The sequence below is a fragment of the Salvelinus sp. IW2-2015 genome, unplaced genomic scaffold (assembly GCF_002910315.2).
Source record: "Salvelinus sp. IW2-2015 unplaced genomic scaffold, ASM291031v2 Un_scaffold2748, whole genome shotgun sequence".
Lineage (NCBI taxonomy): Eukaryota > Metazoa > Chordata > Actinopteri > Salmoniformes > Salmonidae > Salvelinus > Salvelinus sp. IW2-2015.
In genome coordinates, this window is record NW_019944051.1 from 74,692 (window position 1) to 86,437 (window position 11,746).

An 11,746-nucleotide genomic window follows, 5' to 3' on the forward strand; every position below is an offset into this window, starting at 1 on the left:
CCATTTATGAAGTAGTAAACATCTTAGGGTCTATATCCTCTCTGCCATTATGAGTAGTAAAACATCTTAGGGTCTAGTATCCTCTCCTGTCCATTATGAGTAGTAAAACATCTAAGGGTCTAATATCCTCTGCTGTCATGGAGTAGTAAAACATCTTAGGGTCATATCCTCTCTGTCCATGATGAGTAGTAAAACATCTTAAGGGTCTATATCCTCTCTGTCCATTGTGAGTAGTAAAAAACATCTTAGGGTCTATAATCCTCTCTGGTCATTTATGATAGTAAAACATCGTTAGGGTCTTATATCCTCTCTGTCCATTGTGAGTAGCTAAAACATCTTAGGGTCTATATACCTCTCTGTCCATTATGAAGTAGTAAAACATCTGTAAGGGTCTATACTCCTCTCTGTCCAATTAATGAGTAGTAAAAATTTAGGGTCTATATCCTCTCTGTCCATTGATGAAGTAGAAAACATCATTAGGGTCTATATGCCTCTCTGTCCATTACTGAGTAGTAAAACCTTAGGGTCTATATCCTCTCTGTCCATTTATGAGTAGATAACATCTTAGGGTCTATAGCCTCCTCTCGTCATTTATGAGTAGTAAAACACTCTTAGGGTCTATATCCTCTGTCATTGTGAGTAGTAAAAACATCTTAAAATATTCCTCAAGATAAACAAGACCCGAGTTACGACCGATTTGTAATAATCAGTGAATGGAGGAGACTGAGACTATGGTTGATTGGCTGGCCTGCTTGGCCCGTTTGGACATTGAAAATCTGACCAATGACCTTCGGCTGGAGACCAACGACCGTTGTTCCATTGTCGTCTAGAAGGAATGATGATTGGTAGAAACCCGGACTATTCTGTTGTTATTATAAGATTGTTGTTTTTGTCCTCTACAGCGAGGAATCTTATTCTGTCTGTTTTATTCCGTTATTATGTCTTCTGCGGTTAAAGGAATGTGATGATGAAATAGCGTGAAACCGTATGAATAGAGAGATAAGATTTAGAAAGATAGCTGTACGGTTGTCCTTGGTATGGTTTGGAATGGACCTCAATGAGGAACATGTGAACATCAGGAGATACTGTAACTCTTCACTATAAATGTGTGTAAGTATGAGAAGATATCTAGCTGTTCGATTACGTACCAGGTCATGAAAGTATGCTTCATTTTAGGCAATTAAAAAAAAAATCGGCCACCAATTTAATAGTAAATCTACTCCCATTTCTCTACGAAGTTCTGTTGGTTGTCTTCTGTAATTTCATTCACGACAATGCTTTCTGATGTCTACAATTTATGAGACTTTCGGCGTGAATGTTATTTGAAATACAGGGTTACATGAAAGAAATCTGACCCCGCTTTTGAAAATGAAATGACCTCTGACCTCCCTTCAGCAAAATCTACACTGCTCAAAAAATGAAAGGAACGACTTAAAACAACACAATGTAACTCCAAGTCAATCACACTTCTGTGAACATCAAACCTGTTCAATTAGGAAGCAACATGAATGTGACAATAAATCACATGCTGTTGTGCAAATGGGAATAGACAAAATGTGGAAATTATAGGCAATTAGCAGACACCCCTAATAAAGGAGTTTGATTCCTCAGGTTGTACGACACAGACCACTTCGTCAGGTCCTATGCTCTGGCTGCTGATGTTATTGGTCACTTTATGAGACGTGCAATGGCGGGTAGCTTTCACTCTAAGTGGTAAGCGACGTGAGGTCATCAGCCGCTAAGCGCACCAAGTGGTCAGGTTAAGAGTGGCAGTTGCATCCCAGTGAATGACATGGTCAAGTGTGTCAGGAGCGATGTGGCAAAAAGGTTTGCCGTGTGATCTGTCAGCGGTAGTGTCCGCAGAGCCATGGAGCGCTACCAGAGACCGGGCCAAGTACATCAGGAGACTAGGAGGAGCCGTAGGAAGGGCAACAACCCGCAGCATGGACCGCTAACCGGTCCGACCTTGTGTGCCAACGGAGGTGCTCAATGCCAGAGAGCCTGCAAAAGACCTCCAGCAAGCCACAAAGTGATGTGTGGTCGCATATTGGTTCACAAGGGTCTGAGGATCTCATCTCGGTACGTAAATGGCCATCAGGCTACCTCTGGCGAGCACTATGTGAGGGCTTGCGGCCCCAAACAGAAAATGCCACCCCACCACAATGACTACCGCAACCCGTCCAACAGCCGTCAATGCTGCAGGATGTTTGCAGGGCATGCAGAACGTTCTCCACGGCGTCTCCAGGAACGTCTGTTCACGTCCTGTTCCAGTTGCCGAACATCGGTGCTTCGAGTGTCTGAAGCACTGCTTTCGATCTGTGAAGAGCACAGGGCGCCAGTGGCGATTTGCCCAACTTGGTGTTCTCTGGCAAATGCCGAACGTCTGCCTACGGTGCTGGGCTGAGCACAACCCCACAACCCTGGTGGAACGTCGGGAGGCCCGCTAACCACCGCGCTCATGGAGTCTGTTTGCTGACCGTTGGAGCAGTAACATCATGCACATTGTGGCCCTGCTGCGAGGAGTCATTTTGCAAGGGCTCTGGCAGTGCATCCTCCTGGCCACAAAGGCGGAGCGTTAGCAGTCCTGCTTGCTGGGTTGTTGCGCCCTCTCTAACGGCCTCCGTCCACGTCTCCTGATGTACTGGCCTGTCGTCCTGGTAGCGCCTCCATGCTCTGGACACTACGCTGACAGACACGAGAAGCCCTTTTTGCCACAGCTCGCATTGATGTGCCATCCTGGATGAACTGCACTACCTGACAGCCACTTGTGTGGGGTGTAGACTCCGGTCTCTATGGCTTACACGACTAGAGTTGAGAGCACCGCCACATTCAAAGTGACCAAAACGATCAGCCAGGAGCATGGAACTAAGAAGTGGTCTGTGGTCACCACCCGCAGAAATCATCCTGTATTTGGGGTGTCCCTTCTAATTGCCTATAATTTCCTACCTGTTTGTCGTATTCCATTTGCACAGACCGGGTCGGAGGCACTGGAATTTTATGTCAATCGCAGTGTTGCTTCCATAAGTGGCAGAGTTTTGATTTTCATACGAAGTGTGATTGATGAGTTCATGCGGTGTATTGGTTTAAATTGTTGCCCTTTAGTTTTTGGTGAGCAGTGGTATGTTTACCGCTAACCCTCCCGCGTGAACACAAGAAATAAAAACTGTGAAGCTGCCCCTATAGTCCCCAATAATATAATTTCTAACATTAAAAGTGGTAGCAGAGAGAACATCTTTAACCGTTTATCTCATTGCTTACTCTGGACAGACAAGAGACTTCTTGAATGCTTGTTTTATAAACTGTTCTTCCATTCCTGTCAGCATTTAGAATGGAACTCAGGAGTTTTGAGCTTCCACATGGCTGGCCGGGTGGCCAGAAGGTTTTGGGTTCCAGCCGACCGTTGACAAGGAGTATGTGTGGAAAGATCTCTTTATAGTTAAAAGGCATTGCATTATTTATGCATCGTTTTGCATTCTACAGTTATTTTATATATTAACAAGAATATGTTTTTAATACCACACAATGACCAGACGTAAGAAAGAAGTCCGTATGTGTTATCTGATCGATATTTCTCCAATGCTTAAAGCAAGTATGTGGTGTTTACAACTAAACTGATCTGTTTGCAAATAATTAAATCTTTCACGTCATTAGTGAATCTCAGTATTTGTATGTATTCCAAAGTTTAGAACCTAGCCTTTCACCCAGCAGTAGGCCCTCCCTTTCCACCCCAGACAGTAGGCCACCTCTCCACCCCATACGGTAGGCTCCCTTTCCACCCAGACAGTAGGCCTCCTTTCCACCCCAGACAGTAGCCTACCTCTCCACCCCAGAACGGTAGCCCTCCCTTTCCACCCCAGACGGTATAGGCCTCCCTTTCCAACCCCGACAGTGGCCTCCCTTTCTACCCCCGACAGTAGGTCTTATAACCTTTCCTACCTCCAACAGTTAAGGCCTCCCTTTCTACCTCAAGACAGTAGACTCCTTTCCCCGACCGTAGGCTACTTCCATCCGACAGTAGGTACCTACCTTGTCCCACCCAGACAGGTAGTACCTCCCTTTCCACCCAGACAGTAAGACTCCCTTTCCCCCCACAGACAGTAGATCTCCCTTTCCACCACAGACAGTAGGCCTCCCTTTCCACCCCAGACAGTAGCTACTCACCTTTCCACCCCAGACAGTAGGCATCTCCTTTCCACCGCCAGACGGTAAGACCTCCGTTTCCACCCCAGACAGTAGGCCTCCCTTCCACCCCAGACGGTAGGCCTCCCTTTCCACCCCAGACGGTAGGCCTCCCTGTTCCAAACCCAGACGGTAGGCCTCCCTTTCCACCCCAGAGGTAGGCCTCCCTTTCCACCCAGACGGTAGGACTACCTTTCCACCCCAGACGGTAGGACTACCTTTCCAGCCCCAGACGGTAGGCCTGACCCTTTCCACCCCGAGACGGTAGCGCTCCCTTTCCACCCCAGACGGTAGGCCTCCCTTTCCCTTCCACCCCAGACGGTAGGACTACCTTTCCACCCGCAGACGGTAGACCTCTCATCCCGGCGGTAGGCCCTACTCTCCACCCCGGGCGGTAGGCCTACCTCTCCACCCCGGACGGTAGCCCTACCCTCTCCACCCCGGGCGGTAGGCCCTACCTCTCCGCACCCCGGGCGGTAGGCCCTACCTCTCCACCCCGGGCGTAGGCCCTACCTCTCCACCCCGGGCGGTAGGCCCTACCTCTCCACCCCGGGCGGTAGTCACCCTTACCTCTCCACCCCGGGGCGGTAGGCCCTACCTTCCACCCGGGCGGTAGTCACTACCTCTCCACCCGCGGCGCCTCCGGCGTAGCCCTACCTCTCCACCCCGGGCGGCTATTACCGTCTACCTTTCCACCCCGGGCGTAGCCCTACCTTTCCACCCCGGGCGGTAGGCCCTACCAACACAGAAAAATTGAATCTTTAACTGCTGGAAACTGTTCCTCCGTAGCTTAAACCCAATGACAGAATGTTTCCCCTAAAAGCTGTCTGGTTTAAACATATTCTATTGTACAGGAAGTGAATCGCTTAATCAATTGATATGACAGAATTAGATTACTTCCCAAGCAAAGTAAAAAAATAAAAAATAAATGTGTCTCCTCAGTATAGAAGGTGTAGTCAGCCTCCAAATGTCAGACACGAAACTGTCATGCCCTGATCTTGAATCTGCCTGACCTTTGGTACCTTTTGGACTCTGAACTGGTTTTAGCCCTTTTGCCTGTCCAGGACCATTCTTCTTGCCTTACATTATTGGATTAATGCATATTGTAAGACTCCAACCATCTGCCTCCTGTGTCTGCATTTGGGTCTCGCATTGTGTCATATAGAAACAATGATATGCATTGGAGTCATGTCTTTCCAAGGTATTTTACAGCTTGTTTCTAGCATAAAGCATTTATAGATCACTTTATATAATCAGATCTGTTTATTTTCTTAAATCTTAACCTAACAATGGAAGGGTCTGTGCTTTTTGGCATTGTCTTTAAGGTACAGTTGAAGTCGGAAGTTTACATAAACTTAGGTTGGAGTCATTAAAACTTGTGTTTTCAACCACTCCACAAAATTTCTTGTTAACAAACTATAGTTTTGGCAAGTTGGTTAGGAACATCTACTTTGTTCACGAAAAACAAGTAATTTTTCCAACAATTGTTTACAGACAGATTATTTCACTTATATTCACTGTATCACAATTCCAGTGGGTCAGAAGTTTACATACACTAAGTTGACTGTGCCTTTAACAGCTTGGAAGATTCCAGAAATGATGTCATGGCTTTAGAAGCTTCTGATAGGCTAATTGACATCATTTGAGTCAATTGGAGGTGTACCTGTGGATGTATTTCAAGTCCTACCTTCAAACTCAGTGCCTCTGCTTGACATCATGGGAAAATCAAAAGAAATCAGCCAAGACCTCGGAAAAACAATTGTAGACCTCCACAAGTCTGGTTCATCCTTGGGAGCAATTTCCAAACGCCTGAAGGTACCATGTTCATCTGTACAAACAATAGTAAGCAAGTATAAACACCATGGGACCACGCAGCCGTCATACCGCTCAGGAAGAAGACGCGTTCTGTCTCCTAGAGATGAACGTACTTTGGTGCGAAAAGTGCAAAATCAATCCCAGAACAGCAGCAAAGGACCCTGTGAAGATGCTGGAGAAAACAGGTACAAAAGTATCTATATCCACAGTAAAACGAGTCCTATATCGACATAATCTGAAAGGCCGCTCAGCAAGGAAGAAGCCACTGCTCCAAAACCGCCATAAAAAAGCCAGACTACAGTTTGTAACTGCACATGGGACAAAGATTGTACTTTTTGGAGAAATGTCCTCTGGTCTGATGAAACAAAAATAGAACTGTTTGGCCATAATGACCATTGTTATGTTGGAGGAAAAGGGGATGCTTGCAAGCCGAAGAACACCATCCCAACCGTGAAGCACGGGGTGGCGCATCATGTTGTGGGGGTGCTTTGCTGCAGGAGGGACTGGTGCACTTCACAAAAAGATGACATCATGAGGAAGGAAAATTATGTGGATATATTGAAGCAACATCTCAAGACATCAGTCAGGAAGATAAAGCTTGGTCACAAATTGGTCTTCCAAATGGACAATGACCCAAGCATACTTCCTAAGTTTGGCAAAATGGCTTAAGTCAAGGTATTGGAGTGGCCATCACAAAGCCCTGACCTCAATCCATGGAAAATTTGTGGCAGAACTGAAAAAGCATGTGCGAGCAAGGAAACCTACAACCCTGACTCAGTTACACCAGCTCTGTTAGGAGGAATAGGCCAAAATTCACCCAACTTATTGTGGAAGCTTGTGGAAGGCTACCCAAAACGTTTGACCCAAGTTAAACAATTAAAAGGCAATGCTAGAATACGAATTGAGTGTATGTAAACTTCTGACCCACTGGGAATGTGATGAAAGAAATAAAAGCTGAAATAAATCATTCTCTCTACTATTAGTCTGACATTTCACATTCTTAAAATAAAGTGGTGATCCTAACTGACCTAAGACAGGTCATTTTTACTAGGATTAAATGTCAGGAATTGTGAAACACCTTAGCCAAATACATTTAAACTCAGTTTATGTAAACTTCCGACTTCAACTGTAGGTCTATAGCATACCTTCTGATAACCCCTCAATTCGAGTCCTGATTTTAACTTAACAGTGACGAAGTGAAAACATGTTTTTAGAAATATTTGCAAATGTAATGAAAATGAAAAACATATCTAATTTACATAAGTATTCACACCCCGAGTTAACCAGAAAGACTCTAAGCTGTAATCACTGTCTAAGGTGATTCTAACATGTATTAAGTCTCTAATTGCTAAACAACCATTTTCAAGTCTTGCCGTAGATTTTCAAGCAGATTTAAGTCTAAACTGTAACTCGGCCACTCAGAAACATACTGTCTTCTTGGTAAGCAAATCTAGTGTCGGTTTGACCTTGAGTTTTAGGTTATTGTTCTGCTGAAAGGTGAATTAATCTCCCAGTGTCTAGTGGATAGCAGACTGAACCAGGTTTTTCTCTAGGATTTTGCCTGTACTTAGTTCCATTCTGTTTCTTTTTTATCCTGAAAAGCTCCCCAGTTCTTAACAATTACAAGCATACCCATAACATGATGCAGCCACCACTATGCTTGAAAATATGGAGAGTGGTACTGAGTAATGTGTTGTATTGGATTTTACCCCAAACATAACACTTTGTATTCAGCATCAAAAGCCAATTGCTTTGCCACATTTTTTGCAGTATTACTTTAGTGCCTTGTTGCAAACAGGATGCATGTTCACAAATATTTTTATTCTGTAAATGTTTCCTCCTTTTTACTCTGTCAATTCGGTTAGTATTATGGAGTGACTACAATGTTGTTGATCCATCCTCAGTTTTCTCCTATCACAGCCATTAAACTCTGTAACTGTTTTGAAATAACTATTGGCCTCATGGTAAAATCCCTGAGTGGTTTCCTTAATTTCTGACAAATGAGTTAGGAAGGACACCTGTATCTTTGTAGTGACTGGGTGTATTGATACACCATCCAAAGTGAAATTAATAACTTCACCATGCTCAAAGGGATATTCAGTGTCGGCTTTTTTAATATTGATCGATAGGTGCCCTTCTTTGCGAGGCATTGGAAAATCTACCTGTTCTTTGTGGTTGAATCTGTTTTGAAATTCATTGCTCGACTGAGGGACCTTACAGATAATTGTATATGTGGGGTACAGAGATGAGGTAGTCATTCAAAAATCATGTTAAACACTAGTATTGCACACAGAGTGAGTCCATGCAACTTATGTGACTTGTTAAAACATAATTCCACTTCGACATTATGGGTTATTGTTTGTAGGCCAGTGATACAAAATTGACATTTAATCCATTTTAAATTCAAGCTGTAACACATCAAAATGTGTAAAAAGTCAAGAGGTGGGAATAGTTTCTGATGTATATACCGTAGCAGCCTATAGCCTAATTTTGTCTGTCAAAAATAATGTATTTCTTAAATAGGAAGAAATAGGCTCCAACGCAAAGCCCTAAAGGAATTGTGAAATAACTGAGTTTAAATGTATTTGGCTAAGGTGTATGTAAACTTCCGACTTCAACTGTATCTGTGACCAACAGATGCATATCTGTATTCCCGGTCATGTGAAATCCATAGATTAGGTCCTAATGAATTTATTTCAATTGACTCATTTCCCTTATTTAAACTGAAACGGTGTAAAATCTTTGAAATTGTTGCATCTTGCGTTTATATATTTTTGTTCAGTGTAAAATGAAAACTGTTGAAATTAATTATTGTTACTTGATTTTGCAACATGATAAAAAAATAAAAAAATAAACTTTATTTAAATCAGTTAAGAACAAATTCTTATTTACAATGACTAGGAACAGTGGGTTAACTGCCTTGTTCAGGGGCAGAACGGCAGATTTTTACATTGTCAGCTTGGGGATTTGTTCTTGCAACCCTTTCGGTTACTGGCCCAAAAGCTCTTTCCACTAGGCTACCTGCCGTCCCTACACTCTAACCACTAGGCTACCCTGCCACCATGAGCAGCCCATTGTGCGTGACTGCTGCTTCAAGTTTCAGCACCACAATGTACAATATATTAATCGGATCTGGCTTATAGTGAGGTCAATAACGCTGATAAAGACATCATGGGCAAGAAATATATATATATATTTTTATAAAAATCAATTATATTAGTAGCAAGTCATCAAAGTTGACATCCGGTCCTCCTTCTCATCTTCACACTCTCCTTCTCAAACTAAACAGAACACAGGCTATATGCTATGCAAGCAAGATATTGCATTTGTTTTTGGACTAGACCTAATCAAATTATTTTCTGAATAATTCTTTGGCTCTCCTCCTGAACTGCCCCTATAGCCTTTTCACAGCACAGAATTGGTTAGGCAGCACAGAAAAACAAGGATGTGATCAGCAAGAGCAGAGTAGAATGGTGCTCAGGGTTAGAATAACCATTAGACTAGTTTAATTTACACCATCCCAGCACCTATCTTATAAATATAACTAACTATGCTCTGTGCTTCTCCCAGCATGCACTTCATAGCCTATATCCTATATGTCAGGGGTGGGCAATTCCAGTCCTTGAGGGCTTGATTAGTGTCACAGTATTGCACCCAGCTAACACACCTGACTTCAATAATCACCTAATCATGATCTTCAGTTTAGAATGTAATTTGATTCATCAGCTGTGTTTGCTAGGGATGGGGGAAAAGTGTGACACTAATCAGGCCCTGGAGGACTGGAGTTATCCACCCATGGCCTATAGCCTATGGATCATTTGATTCAGACCACACTAAATAGCCTATTGATATTGCACACCCAGCAGAGACACAGGAACGAAACATTAGGAACACCTGCTCTTTCCATGACCTAGTCCTAGACTGACCAGATGAATCCAGGTGAAAGCTATGATCCCTTATTGATGTCACTTGTTAAATCCACTTCAAATCAGTGTAGATGAAGGGGAGGAGACGGGTTAAAGAAGGATTTTTAAGCCTTGAGACATGGATTGTGTATGTGATGCCATTCAGAGGGTGAATGGGCAAGACAAAATATTTAAGTGCCTTTGAACAGGGGGTATGGTAATAGGGGGTATGGTAATAGGGGGTATGGTAATAGGGGGTATGGTAGTAGGGGGTATGGTAATAGGGGGTATGGTAATAGGGGGTATGGTAATAGGTGCCACCGGTTTGTGTCAAGAACTGGAAAGCTGCTGAATTTTTCACACTCAACAGTTTCCCCGTGTGTATCAAAGAAAGGTCCATCACCCAAAGGACATCCAGCCAACTTGACACAAATGTGGGAAGCATTGGGGTCAACATGGACCAGCATCCCTGTGGAACTCTTTCAACACCTTGTAGAGTCCCTGTCCCTGATGAATTGAGGGCAAAAGGGGGGGGTGGCAACTCAATATTAGAGACGTGTTCTTAATGTTTTGTCCACTCAGTGTATAGCCTGATAAGACACTAATTCTAAAACTCTGAGAAATATTGACATTTCATCAATTACAAATTTCATCAATTATAAATTACATGACCCTCCCCCCGGACTAGGTTAAACCCTCCCCCCGGACTAGGTTAAACCCTCCCCCGGACTAGGTTAAAGCCTCCCCCCGGACTAGGTACGACCCGCTGGTAAACCTCCCCCCGGACTATGTGTTGAAATCCCTCCCTCCCGACTAGGTTAAACCCTTCCCCCGGACTAGGTTAAGACCCGCTCCCTCCGGACTAGTTAAGGACCTCCCCCGGACTAGTTAATGCCCTCCCCCCGGACTAGGTTATAACCCTCCCCCCGGACTAGGTTAAACCGCTCCCCGCGGGACTAGGTTAACCTCCCCCGAGTAGTGAGATTACCCTCCCCCGGACTAGGTTAAACCCTATCCACCGGACTAGGTTAACCCCTCCACCGAACTAGGTTAAACCCTCCCCGGACTAGGTTAGACCCTCCCCCCGCTAGGTTAAACCTCCCCCGGACTAGGTTTAGACCCTCCCCCCGGACTAGGTTAGACCCTCCCCCGGACTAGTTAGACCCTCCCGCCCGAACCGTAGTTCCTTAGGTAGACCCTCCCACGGACTAGGATGTGAGGCGGTGGGCACTCGGCGTGCCCCGGCTAGGTAACCCCCCTCCGCCCCCGCCCGGACTAGCGGTTAGAACCCTGCCCCCTCGGAACTATGGTAGACCCTCCCGCTCCGGTACTCGGTTAGAGCGTGCCGCTTCCCCCGGACCTAGCTTAGACCCTCCCCCGGACTGGAGGGTTTAGGATGCCCTCCCGCCCCGGACTAGCGTTAAGAGCCCTCCCCCCGGACTACGGTGTAGACCTCACCCCGGACTAGGTTAGACCCTCCCCCCGGACTAGGTTAGACCCTCCCCCCGGACTAGGTTAAAAAAATATCATCCAGGTTCCCATTCTGTCCATTTTCATCCATCCCTTGTTATGAATTATTAAAGTAACAATTTAGAGCAGCTGTTTTTTTTTTTTTTACCTTACTCAGGATGTGAACTCAATCAGATATCACAGTGTGATGCCAAAGCTCTTCCTCTATTCGGTGTTTTATTTTTATACAAACCAGGAGTCTCTCCTGTACACGTAGAATAAACATCGGTCTAGGTATCTAGAATATAGATTCATAGAATCTAGTCCTTGAGAATGAATAGAATCTAATCTATGATCATGAATATAATGATATAATCCATGAGAAGGAATAGAATCGT